Source organism: Drosophila subpulchrella, chromosome 2R (assembly GCF_014743375.2).
Source record: "Drosophila subpulchrella strain 33 F10 #4 breed RU33 chromosome 2R, RU_Dsub_v1.1 Primary Assembly, whole genome shotgun sequence".
In the NCBI taxonomy this organism is placed as follows: domain Eukaryota; kingdom Metazoa; phylum Arthropoda; class Insecta; order Diptera; family Drosophilidae; genus Drosophila; species Drosophila subpulchrella.
The window spans coordinates 1,534,871-1,552,828 of record NC_050611.1 but is presented as its reverse complement, the minus strand read 5'-3'; the positions used below and the strand labels follow the sequence as shown (position 1 = coordinate 1,552,828).

The following is a 17,958-nucleotide window of genomic DNA, read 5'->3' as shown; positions in this document are numbered from 1 at the left end:
GATAAAATTTTTCTAACTTCAGTTTATAACTTATTAAAAGCGTCTTTATTTGTCAATCATAAATGATATAAGCAAAATTGATAAATTAAAGTACATAGTTATTTTAAAATTCAAGTGAACTAAACTAAATAGTTGAATATTTGCATATTGATGGGCCTTTATTGGACTAGTTAAGACTAGATAAGAGATTGTCTTAACAATATTTTATTTATTTACTTCCTAAATTTGATTTGCTTAAACAGATTTATAATTAATTATTTTAGACGAAAGCTTTTTGTATAAGGCTTATTAGTTGATAAATGAGTTTATTATACTGTGATCATAGTATTTATTTGAAATCGACGTTATTTATTACAATTGATTGCTATGAACATATAATCCAGCAATTGCTGGTTTGCTCTTAAATGCAGTCTTTAGACTATAAACCTAATGTTTCTTTCCTTTTCCAATCAATCATCTCATTAGCCTGCAAGCCAACTGTCGGCTGCAGGGTCTTATCACACTTCTGGTGCCAGCACCTACACCAGAACCTGATTCCTTGCCATTTTCCCTCCGCAAACTGCTTAGCCACTTTAGCCATAAAAATATAACACCTGCTTATCTCGAATGCCACCCGGGCACACAACCCCCAAAACACCCCGAAGAGAAAAGCCACAAGCCTAAAGGCAACCGAAAAACATTTCTCAAAACGAGGCTAAACGGGGAGAAGTACTGAAATGGGGACGGGATGGAAAGAAGCTATGGCCATGGCTATAGGGAGGAAATGGTGCGGGCACTGACCTAACTTCCCGTAAAATGCTTGAGCCAACAAATACCGTAAAAACACTTATACGGAATTCCTCAACGCCTGGTAAACCAGGGCTGGGGCGTGAAATCCACCCCTTGGAAAACCAGCCCAGGCAAAACCCAACCCAAAACCGAAAGTACGAAAAAAGTGTGGATAAAACCAAACAAAACGAAAACCAGTGCAAAGTTTCGAAAGTCGCAGCCAAGTGCCGACGGCAAATGGAGACGTACCCCCAACTCCGGGAAATCTTGGGAAACATTTAACGGATTTTCTCGGGGAGGCGTTAGTCGTTTTACATGCATTATCCTGGCCGAAAACCAAACGAAGAGCGGTGCAAAAAAAGTGTTGACATTAAAATAATAATTTTAATTGCCTCAAATAACACAAAGGTCCACGGGTGACCCTTGGACGAGGATGCGGATAAGTGAGTGTGTGAGCGGGGTCTATTTAAACACAAAGGGTAATTAACATTTTTCTTTTCGTCCGGGTCCTGGCCGAAGGATAAGCAGCTTGTTTAGCCCGGCCAAAGTCAAATGAGCAAAAAAAGAATATATGGTAGCGAGGCAAAAAGGACCCGGCACACACATTACGTGGGTTCGTGTGGGAGTTCCTTTTTTGCGGTTTTCGCATTTGGTTTAACTTAGCTGGTAAGTACCCCCAGGTTCTTGGGTGGGTTCTGGACTGCGGATGCTGGATTCTAGATGAGGGATCCAGGATTCAGTCGACCGCCTTTCAACACCTTCAACAAAGCGTGAATTAAGTGCTCGAGATTTTCTACACTTAATACAGCAAATTTACAGCAGCTCCGTGCAACATGTGGCATGCCCCTTCGCTCGTCACTCCCTATCCCCGCACTCCCCGCCCTGCCGAGTTAATTGCGCAATTAGCTGGTTTTGTGGAACATCTGTGCAACTGTGTCGCGTCTCATTAAGTACGATCTGACTGCTCAAACTCAAATACCCAGAGGAACGTGCGTCGGGACGGTGGGGGAGCAATTTTTAATTGCATTTAATTAACAATAATTTAACGAAAAACACTAAAACGAGAAATAAAATTAGTTGAAATTAAGACCGAAATTCCTTTTCTGCGAGCGATCTACAAATGAAGCAAAACGATCGCGGTTTTTCAGATGATGATATATTAGTTTCGGCCTATAAGCTATCTAACTAAAATTAGACTTATAATTACTCTTCAAGTGGAGTTTTTAATTATGACTTCATTACTCGATTTGATTACCTTTTCTATAATGATATTAGTCCTATCGTAACTTGTTGTAAAATATTAACGTTTTGGAAAGACCATATCTTCAGAGAATCAAAACAAATAGGGGAATAAATAAGGTATTCAGAATTTTTTAAACAAGATCAACATAAACGAGTATATTCGACATTCGAAATATATTACAAGAAATTGTTATGCAATAGATTCGTAGTCATCAAAGAAAAACAAATATTCGAAATAAATTTTATTCAAAACCCTTAGTAATAATTATGCTTCAAAATAGAAGATGTACATCGTCATAATTACCCGAGCACGACAGACTTGCATTACTCCTATCGTTTATCGGTCATCTTTGACAATCCATCCATCAAGCCTGATTGGATCCCCAGAACAACCCCGAATTCTGTTCCTCGGCACTTCATTTACATCTTCCGATACACGCAATGCCCGCGCGGTAAAGTAGTGTTTTTAATAGCTAATTGAGCAAAATACTTTATGGAATGAAATTAATTATAGTTTCATGTTTTTGGACTACAAAAATTCGGCTCATTTCACTTAGTTTCTCATTGTTCACGCAAAAGCATAAATTGTTTAATTGCTAATTAAGAGAAGGAAACGGGCAACAAACGATAAATGTAATGAATTAGAAGGCGAATCGAAGGCAGTTGACATTATTTCAGTTCTAGCGTGTGACAATTCGCATTAATTACAAGAAATGCTCCAAAAAATAAGCCATTAAAGAGGGGCCAGGCCGTGGGGATGGGAAGTCGGGGGAGTCGGGGCCTCGAAATGGCGAAATGAAAGTGCGGAGATCCCCCGACTTTCCGCATTTGGCGTGTTTTAGGCTGCTGCCGCTTTTGCTGCTTGGACACTTGTGACATTTTCTTAATTGAAATGATGCGCGTTCGTTGATAAAATTTCGTAGCCTCCACATACGCGAGTGTATGTGTTTTATGCCGCACTTGGACACTCTGCTGCACGTTTTGCTGATGATTATTATTACTCTTCATTATTGTTCATTATTAAATGAGCGGTGTGTGCGTGTTTTTCGCTTTTTGTGTAGGCTTTGTGGCATGTGCGGCATGCAATATCTTATTTTGGTGGCCCGGCGAAAAGTGAGCCAATCCAAGAAAAGATCATCTCCAAATGGAAACGCTCAGAAGAGCGCATACTTAGGCGAATTAATTGGGGATAATTTAGGTACCCAACAATTGAGGATACGTAGTATATCTTGAAAATAATCTATATATGGAACATGTTATTGGAATTTTTAATTTAAAATTTTGTACAAGGAGTAATTATCTGCACACAAGAAAATGTTATGTGTAAAAATAACCAACACGGATAGTTACTTAACTGTAAAAACAGACTTAAAAAATAAAAATTGTGACGTGTAAGAAAACACAGTGCTTTGAATACTATTTAATGGTAATACTACCACAAAATGATAAGTTGTGAGTATTTTGTTCTTTTGGGAGTTACTATTTCGTTAGTCAAATTGGTCATTTAACTATTATATTGGTAGTTTTGGCCTACAAGTTTTTTTGTGGGCTGTACAAAAATCTAACAAATAATACGTACGTAAAAAAAATCTATATATGGAACATATTATTGGAATTTTTAATTTAAAACCTTGTACAAGGGGTAATTATCTGCACACAAGAAAATGTTATGTGTAAAATTAACCAATACAGTTAAGTAAGTGTAAAACAGATCAAAATCAAATAAATATAGTGACGTGTAAGAAAACACAGTGCTTTGATTACTATTTAATGGTAATACTACCACAAAATGGTAAGTTGTGTGTATTTTGTTGTTTTGGAAGTTACTACTTCGTTAGTCAAATTTGTCATTTAACTATTCAATTTTGTAATAATTTTGAACTAATAGTTTCTTTGTGGGTTGTACAAAAATCTAACAAATAATACATAATGTATTTCAACTGATTTTGAAATGTGAAAATACTTATTTCCCTTTGATTCGCCTCCTGGTCGGTTGGCCAATGCGTTTTCGATTGCCTTTTGCATTCGTAGGAGCACACTTCCTGCACTTTCGCCACCCTGACTGTTTTAGGGCAATAAAATTGCATTTTATGTTTGCACAAGTTTGCAAATTGGCCACACATCAAAAACAGAAGTGAAATCCTTTCAAGATTCCCGTCGCCGCCCCTCGAGTTCGCCTCATTTGCCGAACTTCAATGCCTTCACGGGGCATAATTATTACTTTAATTATGCTTAATTAAAGAGGCCGCCCACCCCGGGGGGCGTGGCCGAGGCAGCTGTCCAAAATACACGGCGCATAATTAAGCGTTTTGCCTTGCGGATTTTCTTTCTTTCATTTTTACGATTTGCCTACGTAAAGTGACAACGTGACGCGATCGTTGGGGAATATCTTTTTATTTTGTTTGGCGGAATGGGGAGCGGGGCTGTTTCGGGGGGAAACTGCAATTCTCCGCTGGCTTTTGGTTATTTTTAATGAGTGTGTGTGGTTGTGCCTGTTGCCTCCTTGTTGATTTGTCCACAGTCGTTTTGCTGCTTTTCCGCTTCTTGTGCCGCTGCATTTTTATGCGTTCGTCATCCGTTTGTCATAAAAAAGATACAACAAATGCAGCAACAACATTTAATTTATAATTTAATATCTAATCATTTTTCCGCCGTCGTTGATTTTCTTTTTCACAGCTATTTGTGCATTAAAAGTTGTCGCAATGCTTTTGGCCACCGACACGCGCATCTAATGGATTTCTCTGATTTGCTAAAGATGCCACTCAACATAGTAAAAATGCTGCAGGCAATTTAATGAGGTAAATTAATTTCGCAATCAAAGGAAACCGAAATTCAAAATGAAAATTTTAAAAAGGACAGACAGCGTAATATTTTGCGTGAAAATTATAAATTGTTGGCCTGATCTTAAGCCTAAACCGGAATAAAATACATTTCTTTGAAGCCAGTCCATAAATGCCGACGGCTTTTTTACATATTATTGAATAAATAGGGTTTTTCTAATAAAGTTTTTGGACTTGTTATGTACGAATAGCTGCAAGCTCATTAAACTAACATATTTTTAATGTAATACTATATGTATTTATATTACATCTTGAATTAATGTTGTAATGTTTGAAGTATATTTAAAATTAATTTATAGTTGATAGACTTTATATGTTTTCAAAAAATAAAACCTGAGCTTAAATTTTACAGTTCAGTTAAGTTTACTGTAAAGATATTTAACCAATCTTGTGATGTACAGCTTTGTATTTTTTTTTGTTATAAGTACGAAAAATTGCATGAAAAACCTCACACTGGTGGATGTACTTTAGCATAAAATGAAACGCCTTCAAGTACTGAGAATATCTTAAACTTAAATTCAAATGCAACTCATTAAGCCGCGATATGCACCCCCTGAATGTCATTTCGAGTTTGGCCATTACATCTGTGTGGGCCTTAGAGCCCAGTTAATTCTCGCTAAATAATTGCCGGCGATAACGAGGCGTGTAGAACGAGTTGGGAGCAGGGAAATAGCTAACTCTGCTTGGCAACGACAATGAAACAGGCAACAAAGAGACTAAATTCTGTATTAATTTGCAATTAATGCAGCTAATTATATTTAATTAAATGAGCGAGCCACGCTAACAATGCACTGCATAGATACAGATAGGTTGCTGGGATTCGGATGCAGATGCAGGGGCGGTGGGATCGGTGGAATCGTTGGCATCGCTGGATCGCCGGATCGCTGGGACCGGGACTCTGGGGAGGGGGAGGGGCTTCCAAGTAGAGCTTGGGCACTGGGAAAATGTATCGCGCAGGTTGGTCCGGCTTTGAAACGAAACTGATTATTACAATTGTTGTTACGCCCGCTGGCGCTGTTGTTAGTGCGAATTGTGCGCTGCTGTTTATTGTATCTCATAGATACGTTTAGATTATTTTTGCAAAAATGACACTGAGCCACCGGCGAGTCAATTGTAATACGTTTTAGTAATTTTTCGTGGGGTGGCAGCAGTCGCAAGGCTTAGCACATTAAACCATTTATGTGTAGAGTTTCATTCTGATTTCGTTTTAGCGATCGTTTGATGAGCCTCATTGTTGCAAATTGCCACTGTCCACTGCCGCCGTGCCGTATTATTAGTTTGTTTATGGCTATTTATTATATTTGGTTTTATTATTAGAACGTCGCAACTATTTTGAGTCGCTCATGCACATGCCCATGCTCATGCCGACGATAATGCCGATGTTGATAAAATTAACGTTAATTAAAGTTATTAACCGCCTGCAGCGAAATCGCATCAATTTATTGGTTTTTGCATTTTACCATGTCAGGGTTGAGATTTACATAAAAATTGCATTTGGTCGTTTCGCACAATATTCACTTGATTGAAGTGCGTGAGAAGCTTAAAAGGTATGTTTTTTCACATTTCTTGATGAGCGCTTCACTTGGCTGTTTTTTATTACACAACTCATTATCTTGCCTCAAATTGGGGGTAAGTAGTTGTCTAGAAACTTAACGTTGCCTGTTTTGATGTTTAAAGGCTATAAAACCAAGGTACACAAATAAATATTAACAATTTTTAGTTTCCACAAAAAAACTATTTGCAAAAGAAGACTAATCTAATTTTCATGAAACAATTACCTTTTAACCACATTAAACTATTTTAATTCACAAGATTGGGGAATTATATTATAATTATATGATCTACCTTTTTTTCTAAAAATGTATCCCTAAAAGCTTAAAACAGTTAGGGGATAGAGATTCTAGATTGGAAAAACTGTTTGACTAATAGTTTATTTCTTGTCTTTTGTGTCAATGGAATTACTTAGATAATGAGTGTTTGTATTAGATTAAGATAGTAATGTACCTTAAATGTTTCTGATAATAAAACTTAGGAAAATAAGTATGCTATAAATTCTGATAAATGGGCACTTTGATTTCTTAACGAAGGTTAGGAAATTGTTGATAAGAAATTACATCGAATACTTAAGGTTATTTACCGTAATATAGAGTTTCTCAAACAGCAGGCAATATCGAAGATGATCTTTTTACTCTCTTGAGCTGATTTTCTTGAATCCTGTTTTTCAAGCACTTTCTTATTGGTCGTTTTGTTTTTACGTTTATTTCTTAATTCTTATCACAAACTAGCACTGTATTCAAAGTATTCATGAGTACCTATGGGTAACAATGAGTATCTGACAGATGGTTATCACCCACGCACTTAAGATCTCAAGACTCGAGAGGAATCGATCGCATCGCGCCAAAAACGCCGAACTGGGTTTTTCGAAACTGAGTTGAAAATCGCGGGATCTACGGATATGCCATCCAATATATCGTTCAAAAGTTGCAGTGGCAGCTGTTAATAGGGAATCGTGGGCACACGCCGCAGCTTATTTGCCTGGAACTGTGTGTTGCACTTTGTTTCTTGTTTGTTTGTTTGTTGCACGAGTCGAGTGGCGTCCAAGATACAGTGTGCCAGTATGGCCGCTCGATTCCGGTTCAGATCAGCCGTCGTACGTTCAGGCGCAGCGTCGTCCGTCGACTGAATGAACGTGTGGCGCACGAGCGGCGCTTTGGACCCCCAGCAATCGCAATCATCAGCATAAGTAGCAAGGCAAGGAGCGGCAACAACAACAGCGCGGACGGCAAACACGAGCAAACAAAACGAAGGCGAAGAGCCGAAGCCGCAGCCCCAGCTCAGCGGGAGCGAGCGAGAGGCCGCTACAGCGCGCTCCCTCTCTCTCGCTCTCTCGCCTCGCTCCCTCTCTTTTCCTCTCTCTTACTCACTCTCTCACCCAACAACCCCCTGCCCCACCACCCACTGGCGCTGCAGCGACGCCGGCAGAGCGCCGACTGCGCAGGAGCAGCAACAGTATATGCAATTTGCTTGGCGCTGTTAAAATAAAAATAATGACGTCATTAAGCGCACAAATGAGCGGCGCTGCTGCCTGCAGTCGACGTCGACCGAGACGCCGGCGTGGGCAGAGCTTATAACTGTTGTTCTGAGGCAGGAGAAGTTGCATACTTGACGAAAGGCGAGCATTTAACGACGGCGAAAGAGAGAGCGAGAGAGGGAGGGAGAGAGTGTTCTCATGGGCAGCGGGAGAGGGAGAGGGAGGCGTGGGCTGCAGTGTGAGCGCTTTTTGTGAGCGCAATTTGAGCACTTATTACAGCCAAACATTGCACTTTTACACTGCACTTTATTGCGATTCCATGTATATCCCCAGATGAGTAAGGAGATTCTTAAAATTGTGGGCATTACATGTGCAAGTATGAGGTCTAAACCAACCAACTTGGCGGATGAGTAATACATATCTAATAGTATTAACTCAATAGATTAAGGTACATATTATTTCTCTTAATTAGCATTAAGAAATTCAGGAGTTTCTTAAAATTTCGAAAAAGGATATGGTTTTTAATTGACATATCTTAAGTAAGGTGAGAAATCATTCCTATTATACAAGGCAATTTATTACAAATTATAAATAAATGATAAGGGAGTGTGGGGTATAGTGACGAACGATTCGTTTCTTGTATGTCACTTATCCAAAAATCAATATTTTTAAAAAGTTTAAAATTAGAAAATAGCTGACATCTAATGGGCATACTCCAGAGAAGTTCGACGGTAAAAATTCAGATGAGTTAAATACTTCAGCTCTTGGCGTGAACACAATTTTTTTTTAGTTTTAAAAGTTGTAAGGTAAGGTCACTAGCTGATGAAAACGCACTCTAAATCAATGGAGATCTGAACATTATTTATTTTTTCTTCAAGAAAGGTTGAATAAGTAAAATAATGGAGTACAAATTAAACTGTACACTTAAAAAAATGTCTAAAAATTAATATGCTTTATTTCAAGATCGCAAAAATCGATACAAAATAGTTTTATAGGTTATCGGCTGTACAAAAAAAAACAAACAACGATAAAATGTCAACAGTTACCAAATCAAAATTAAATCATTATAGCCTACATAGCCTTCTTCAGAGAAGTCGACTACAATTATTTGAAATTTTTGACGTGACGTCACGTGTGGGATTTGATGAGTTCGTCACCTTACCCTACACTCCCTTAGAATATTTTTGCGTAACTCCGTGGTGAATTGGATTGCGTTCCAGCAAAAATGAGCATGGTAAGTCTAGCTATGCAGGCCACATCATTTAAAATGTGAGCAAACGTCAAATTTTCGAGTTCTTAGCTATACCGCGGTACCTGTAGGTGATGGAATATAACTTCGTATGGGACTTTTACTCAGGAGCACTAAGGTATTATGGAGACGTGGTAATGTTTCGTGAAAGTTTTAAATTTCTATTTAATTTTTTCAAATTCTTAATAAAATATTCAAGGGCTTGAAACTTTTTCTCAAAAATCAGTTAATAAGTTTTAGTCTATAGAGCTGAATTTTTAAAATTTGTTTTAAATAAGTACATAAACATACATTGGCCATTGAATGCTCTGTGAACAAAAACTTTAAATACCCATGGCTGACTATGATAGGCAAACCAAAAATTGGTCGATTTATCCAATGGAAACTAGTTTATTCTTAAAGTAGTAAGTCCTAACATTGGGTTGGAGTATGCCGGCTGTCGCCGAAATCTTTTTTGGTAAAAGGGGAAATTTAATTAAACGTCATAACAAATTTCCCCCCAACTGGGGAGACCCCCCTGATTATATTCGTTAAAAAGTATGAAACCGGTAGACCTACACATTTGCAACCATATAAAGTGTACATATATGTTTTTGATCGGGATCACAGTTCATCTACACATCGGGTAGATCAAATCGAACCATTCAGCTATGAACAGTTAGAGTTATAGCCGATATGTGGAGCCCACATTTGTAAGGCTGGAAATATCAAATTTGACATGAAGATTTCACTAGTGTCTATGGAGCAACTCATTGCTTTATCACAGATACATTTTAATTTTTAGCATAATGTTGGCAATTTGGTGCTAGGGGTGTCTATCCCATTTGTCAATGGTTCCAGAATTTCCCTCACTTCTCCACCTCTCGACAACTATTGCTGGGAATTAATTATTTAAGCTTCGATCCGCAGAGCAAAGCCAATGCCAAAGCCCCAGTCACTCAGCTCGTCGGTCAAAACCTCACTCGAAACCCTGAACTCCTTCGCTCCCACTCTAACTCTCCGCCCCCTCTCCCTCCCACCCACAATCTGACGTGTGCCGGGTCCACTGAACCGCACCCCGCCCGACCCCTTTTGCATCGGCATCAACCGCTTCCAGAAAACCGAAAAGTGCCAATAAATATGGAAACGTTTTGCCTTGTTCTGCCCACTCCTCCTCCCACTCTTCCACCCACTTCGTCGTCCTTTCCCCTCCGCCACGTCTTCTGCTCCTTCTTCAGCTCTCTTTCTACTCCACTAAGAAAAATTGAACCACGACTTATTGTCAATTGTTAATCAAATAAATTTATGAAATAGCTTGGATGCTACAGGGAACATAAAATTGGTAATACAAAATAAAATACATTTCAAACTATGGAAATTTATTGATTAAGTATTATAATAATTATATATTTTTAGTATTATAATAATATTAAGGAAAGTAAATACAAAACTACCGAGACTATTTTTGTTATGTTTTTTGGTTAAGGAATTTTATCGTTTAACTACTTCATAATATATTTTCAGGTATATAGTTTATTATAAAAAGAAAATAGTAAACAACAGGCTCCTAAAACAAAAGTTAGAATAATATTTTCTTAATCGTAATATTTTTTTAAGAAAATATAAAACAAAACTAACCAAAAATATAAGGATCAGTATATTTTTTTTCCATTTTTTCTCAGTGCATCCTTGCTCCTTGACTACCTTTGCACTAATTCACATTTGATGTTTTGTTGTCTGCGCTTGTTGCTGTTGCCGCTTGCATTTTTCTGGTCAATGAGGTTACAGTCAAGTCAGTAGACAAGCCCCGCCGCAACCCGCCGCCCCACCCCCTTCGGGGGGCAGAAGATGCTGCAGCGACTGGTGCGGTCTTCAACCGGTCGCTGTCGGTCAGTCGGGGCTGCCAAACAGGCTGCCTCTGCTGATTTTGCTGCCGTTGGTCGTCCAGTCTAGCCACCCACCCGCCTCGACTATCGGAGGTGTCGATGACGTCGTAGTCGTCGTCTGGCCGAAAGCCCCTTGAAAACCCCTCAAGGCCCCAAAGTCCGGTGGAGTATAGCGCTCCGTATAGCCTACCTCGAAAACCGAATCTGACTGCAACAGCCTACGCCATTTGATGATTTCGTTGTTGCTCCTCCTAATGTGATTTGCTAGGGTATGCACTTAGGCCTCCTCGACTGGCGATTGCCCAGATTCCGAGCCAAAATCTGACTAATGATTGAAGGGAAAGTGTATAAAGAAGAACTCGATCAGAGATCAGTAATCAAATATGCCTATGCTAATTTATTTCTTATAAAATATAATGCGGTAGGAATAATTTTGTATGTTCTATATTATTCTATTAAAGGTATGAGGGTACCTTAACTCTATATAGAGTATTTTGGTTTTAGAGAATTGTTCTTCCAAGGAAAAGGATCAAAACAATTATAATCCTTTGGTGCAAATATTTATCTTACAAGAACTAAATATATGGAAAGTCATATAATTTTAAGACATTTAGATAAATGTAGCTTTGTCGTTTGAGAAGTATACCACAAAATCTATCCCGGACTTGTAAACTAGATCTTAATTTCGACATTTCCGAAGTGTATCTCTGATTCGCACATCTTGAAACTCAAATGGGCCATCGTGTCCATTCTAGTGGCTGTTGATTTTGTTTTTAGCCAATTTTGGTCAATATTTAAGTGCCGCTTGATGCTTCCACTTCGGCGGGCACTTTACTGCTCTGTCGCTCTGTGTTCTACGTCTGGTCCACATCACCTCATCAACTTAATTTTCGGAATTTTCACGTTGTCCATCTCGCTCGGAAGCTGTCGCCCTCTCGCTCACTCCCTCGCCCGTCTTGGTCTTTTATGTCTAATTTTGTGCTGCATTTTACCGGCAGCTATAAAGCGTATTACCGTTAAATGTTGCACTGTCGAGTTGTCGTCTAATTTACGTTACCCGCCGGCCGAGCGGGGAGGGGGTGGTGGCAAATGGGCGGTGGGCGGAGGGATGTGGCTGCGGTCGAGGATGCGGATGCAGTGGGGCCACTGCCCACTTTCCATCTTGGCTTGATTGTCATTGCAGATCGCCGGTCTGGCCGGCAAACTGATTAAATTCAGCACGCGCCCTGCGGGCATCTTGGGAAACTTCTTCCACGGCAAGACGAGATGGCTGAAAAGGGGTCTTCGGGGGGATTTGGGGCGTTGGATGCACACAGCAAATTTGGTTTTAATTTGTAGCTTAACTTAGTGAAGATATTATTTTATATTATAATTGTTATTTACATTTTTTATATGAAATACAATACAAATCTCAATAATATTATTATCCCCTTAAACATTATAAAGTAAATCATCACTCATTTGTAAAAATACATATTGAATAAGTCTTTAACCCCGCAGCCAAACTTTAGGCTAGTTTTAAGGTATTATTTAGGAACTATGTATAATTACAAAACTAGGTTTTTCTTATTTTTGCCTTTAATCTGAAGCCAAATATAAAATGATTTAAGTGCTTTGTTATAAATGGAGAGCCATTCATAGCACACATTTTCAATCATACCATGCTAGGATTAATCACCATAAGCCCTTTCAAATCTAGTTTCTATATAACCAACGCAAAACAGTTTAACTGAACATTACGATATTTTTCAGTGTATAAATTAAAGGAGATTGGTGTCGGGAGGGTGGTGGTAACTCAAAGTCATCAGCTTAGACGGCCCAGAAACTAGACGCTCTACATAAATTTGAAATTAACGTTTTCTAGCACATTGTCCGTCTACCGCTCTCTTTCTCTCCCATCTCCCCGTCTCTTTCTGCAATGCCCCCACCCCACCGCCCTCCCTCTTTCTCTAGAGCTTACATGCTTTCTGTAATTATCATTTCAGTCCGTTTGCCTTGGAACACACACGCAGACCAGCGTCTTGACTCGATCTTAACTTGGCTTTCGGGCGTACTCCACGGACCCTCCCCTCGACCGCCGACCGCCCGTAATTAAATGCAAATCTCCCGTCCCCCGACTGCGTCTAATATATTGCCATAGTGCCACGGGGCAAACTGTGGCCACATTTTCAGCAACGTTCCGAAACTTGTCAGCACCGCTCGGTGGTGTAAGAAAAATGAAGTGAAATAGTCGAACGTGTATAAACCAAACAGCATTAAAATTATCGCCTAGACAAGCCATAAAGACTATAGAGGTGAAGGATCGCCATCGCCCACTACACCGGATTGGAGATACCCTTAACCTGGTATGAGGAACACATATTTCGAGGGTTTATAAGATCCCTAAACTTGTTTAGTTTATATAATAACTTTTAGTTTAATTATTCTAAATGAGAATTATTATAAAATCCCATTAATTCCATTACTATAATATGATAACGATAATGCAATATAAGAAGTATCTTAAAAAGTATAGTTCGGGTGACTAAAATGTAAACTAGATCCTAAGATATTTAGGATCCCAATCGAGATCAATTACTAAATCTAGTTATGAGGACTGATAAAGGGGCCGCAGAAAGAGAGAGGAAGATTCAATGACAGAGAGGGAGAGTAATTAAGAGCGCGCAAACTTTTTTGCTTTGTTGGATGGTTCTCGTCGAAATGGCTGCTAATTACAAAAGGCATCCTGGCCAGCATCATTTGAGATATTTTTCCATTAACCGGCGACGGCGTCGTCATGCCCATGAAGTTATAGGAGGGGGCAGGGGCATGGGCAGGAAGAGGGACGGTGCATACAAAACATATTAAAATTAACCTGATTACTCCGCAGGCGCTGCCAGCTCTCAGATTGTGGGATTGGAATCGTGTGTGTGTGTATCTGCACTTGGAGGAGTTTTGAAAGCCTGGCACAAACTAATTTCAAATAACATAATTCATTCGCTTAGCCAGCGGGGAACGGGAGGGGAGACGGGGGGCCTTGGCATCAGGGAAAAGGCGGCAGCAGCACTTGGACTTGGCCAAGACTCCCGACCGGTTTCTTCGGGAGCACCAAATTAGTTGAAGTTTAATCACGAGGCACTGAGAGCGGAGAACGGAGAGATACAGAAAAATATATCAAAATATAGTTTAGGGATCCGTTAAGGAAAACATATTTATGATACTATCTGCATGTTTACTTATTTATTAAAGATTTAAACGTCTTTTGTCTTTAGCATTTAATGAATTCGGAAATATTCTATGAGGTAATCGAAAAATTTCAAATTAATAAAGTTATTTTTTTAGAGAACCCAGAATTTCAAAATTAACAAGCCCGTTATTTAAATACAAGATTAAATGATAATACAAATTTTTAAAAATGAGTCTTACAAGTTTTATATCCCCTTTGATTCTGACTAAGGGATAACAAATTTTGTAAATCTTATATGTAAAAATGTTTTTTTTCTCTGTGAAGTTGGGAAGAACTTAACAGGGTCCAAAAAAGACTCCAGCTGTCATAACAGAGAGAAAGACGGGACTATCTAATAAGAAAGAGAGGTAAAATCGGAGATTGGTGTGCGAATGCGGAAGGTGCTAACTGACAAATGAATGGACTTCGACTCCGGCACCGAGCATTCGAATGCTAATTGTTATTGTACTTAACGCTGGACTCAACCTCCTTCGATGGTACTTCTCGTCCTGGCCCCGCTGCCATTCTACCCACTCCTTACAACATTCCTTACCAAACATGTCCACAAACTATGCGTCGACTGCAATAATTTCGCGCGCATAAAAATTTAATATTATTGAATTTTCATTATTGCTTTCTGTCTTATTTTAACCGTCGCTTTTGTTGCCCAGAAACAATAATCAAAACAACTACAACAACACGGCCAACTGTAACAGCAACTGCATAAAAAAGCGCCCAAAGGCAACACGGAAGCCTCATCGACGCGCAACAGTGGGGCGGTTTATATTCGGAGGAATAGGTTCTAAAGTCAAGATGATATTTTATTTAGCATGTTGTACATTTTAAAAAGAATTGCCCTCAAAGGTACAAAGTGTGGGAAATTCAATCTATATAGAAGTCAAAATATTATAGATATTATTATATTATAGACGAATATAGAATTTACTTTGGGTTTTAAAAATGTATTTTGGTAATTAAATATTGTATAAAGGGTCCATTAATATTTTGGAATGCTGATATAAAGAATTTTTCGGTACATTCATGTTTACATAAGAAAACATTTCAGTAGGTAATTTATTTATATTGGATTAGTTCCTATTTTTATCTAATTCCTATAAGATACCTGCAAAATTAATTTGGCTTCTAAGTTACTAAGCTATTCCTCCAGTTTAGTCATAGCTAAAAAATATTTGTATATTTTTCTACAAATGGTGGCAACATTCTACATTTGTGAGACCAATTTTGTCCAATCGTACAAATACCAGGCGCAGTTTGTTCCTCAAGTGGCGTACTTAATGCCATTCGAATTATGCGCATGCGTTCCCTCGGAGGACGTGGCTCTGGAGACTGGACCTGAGCTTCGGCTTGGGCTGCTGCCTTTTCCGAGGAGGCAGGCTCCTATACCCTTGCAACCGCCCATTCTTCCAGATCGACGCCTCACCGATCCACCAATGCCACCACCCTGGTACGTGGTAATTTTGTAATATCGTAAAGTATTTTTTAATTGAACGCACCACCTTCGGCACACTCGTAGAGCGGGCTTTACGAGACCTAGGAGGCTCTGTGGACTTGAGGCTTCTCTCCCGGCTTTGTCAACTCTGGAGTCTAGACTGCTGCTGCCGCTGCGGCAGTCGAGTTTGTGGCAACCCTGGAGCCAGCCCACTTTTATGACTCACTTCCTTTTTGGGTGATTTATGCGAACGCGAATGCTTCTCAGGCGGCATTAAAATTAGCTCTAATTATGAGAGTGGATCGGAACGCAGCCAATTAAAAGTGCATTTCCCGCCAGCATAAATCAATAAAAGATTTATGTGACTCTGGCCCATAGATAGGTATAATTTTAATGATTAGTCGCGAGCACATTTGGCGTTTTGCATAACCTTTGGCAGCCCTTTTCCCTCGCCAGTTTGGTTCTTCCTTTCCTTTTTTCGGCCCGGTCCGAACGGGTCTGGGCCATTCATTCCGCATTCATTCATGGGCGAGCCGATCCGGCTCAGCTTGGCCCTCGGTTGGGATCGGGATCGGGATCGGAATCGGATCGGAGGTGTAGTAACCTGTTCCTGCTCCCCAGACCCAGACTCACGACTTTATAATTAGGCAGACTCGCTTAGCTGATGCTCCTACCGCTGCTTCTTCTTCTGCTCGGGTGGTTAATGCATTCATAATAATATTTCTTTTTGCTGTTAAATTTATGTTTTCTGCCTCGTAGCCTTTCGCTGAAGCTCGCCTGCTCTCGTCCTCCTCTGCATCATCTCGTTTTTTATTTATTTTTGCCAGTTTTAATTTTCTCGCTTCCACTTCCCCGCGCCGCCTCCTTTGGCGAAATCGTTTTGCATTCTTAAACATAATTGCATGTGGGCGTGGTCACATATGAAATTTCTTTGATTAAAGTCGATTAAAATCGCGGCCTGTTTTGCCTGCTGTTGTTGTTGTCGTCGTTATTATTGTTTTTGTTGGTATTGTAGTGGCTGCTGGTCAAGTTGGCCAAGTAGTTGGCCAGCAGATGAGGCAGCCACTGCCACAGATGAGACGGAGTTTTATGGGTTCAAGGATTAGGGCGGGAGTAGCCGCCCAATCCCTTGGGATCTTAAAAAACATCGGAACACTCATTGAGTTCGGCCAGAATATCTGAATCTTGAAATGAGTTGGGAGAAAAATCAATGAGGTTTCTTAAAACTAAGAAGTTATTTTAAAACCAAGATAATCAATTTTTCAAATGGTAAATGTATAAGAAATATTTTGATCAAAGTATTAGATCAATTATTTTGTATGGGTTGCCTTGACTAATTAAATACTTTTAAGCCTAGTTCTCAAATTCTTACATTGTGCTCATTAATAAGCCTTCTTAGAATGCAATCAAGTGATCTGTGGCGTACGTATATTTTAGTCATTTATAAAAGCCTCGTTTAATAAGTCCTCCAGTTCTATAATTGATCTAACCAGCCTGCTAAGTACTCGACTCGTACATGCTGATCATAGGAAGATCCCAACTGAGAGCTTACATGCTAGCTAAAGATCCTCGGACTTCGAATTATTTTACACTGGAAAAAATGATTTTTTTTTTTAAATTTTCAAGCAGTTCTAAGAAATTTTTTTTTTGATAAACGCGAATAAGACATTTTCTAAGATGATATTTTGAATAAAAAGATCGGAGACTTTATAAGATTATCCAATGCCATCCAAGAGAAAAAGTGATATTATATATCGATCAATCCTTTTTTTTAATATTGTAAAAACATGAAGCTATTAAATGGGAATCCTCTTATTCAAAACCTATAAATACTGGATGCTTAAAATGATCTACAGTGGTCGGCATATGTATTTTGACAAAATAAAAGTTAAGTATACTCATAACTTGAATTTACTTCTTGTAAACTATAGGCATCAATGGAAAGGTAATTTCAATGCCGTTTGAATGATACAATACATTTCTTTACCCATTCAGTACTTATTGAAAAGGACAAATTTGTGTAAATCAACTTTTAAATTTTTTTTTCAAACTTTTTTCTTCGTCTTGAAAACTTAAATTTTTTGATGCAAAAAGTTTCTTCAAACAAAAACAATAGTAACTGCAAAAAGAATTTTTCAAAAATCATTTTTCTTATATTTTTTATGAATTTTTGAAAATGCTTAAAAACAGGCATTTGAGCCATATTTTTCTCTTTTTCATACAAATTTTTTCCGACATTGTCACCTTCAAAAAATCATAAAAAATATAAGGAAAATGATTTTTGAAAAATTCTTTTTGCAGTTACTAT

General features: G+C 38.8%; 1 protein-coding gene across 5 annotated transcripts in view; it reads right to left on the bottom strand.

Annotated features, from left to right (window-relative positions):
* The window catches only part of LOC119551803 (alpha-protein kinase 1), a 75,857-nt gene extending 68,338 nt beyond the window's left edge, over positions 1-7,519 (bottom strand). For all 5 annotated transcript variants that reach the window (XM_037861356.1, XM_037861357.1, XM_037861358.1 and 2 more), the window contains exon 1: positions 6,988-7,519. The gene's annotated coding sequence lies outside the window, so the exon portion shown is untranslated. The remainder of the gene's footprint in view (positions 1-6,987) is intronic.
* Positions 7,520-17,958: the final 10,439 nt, after the last annotated feature.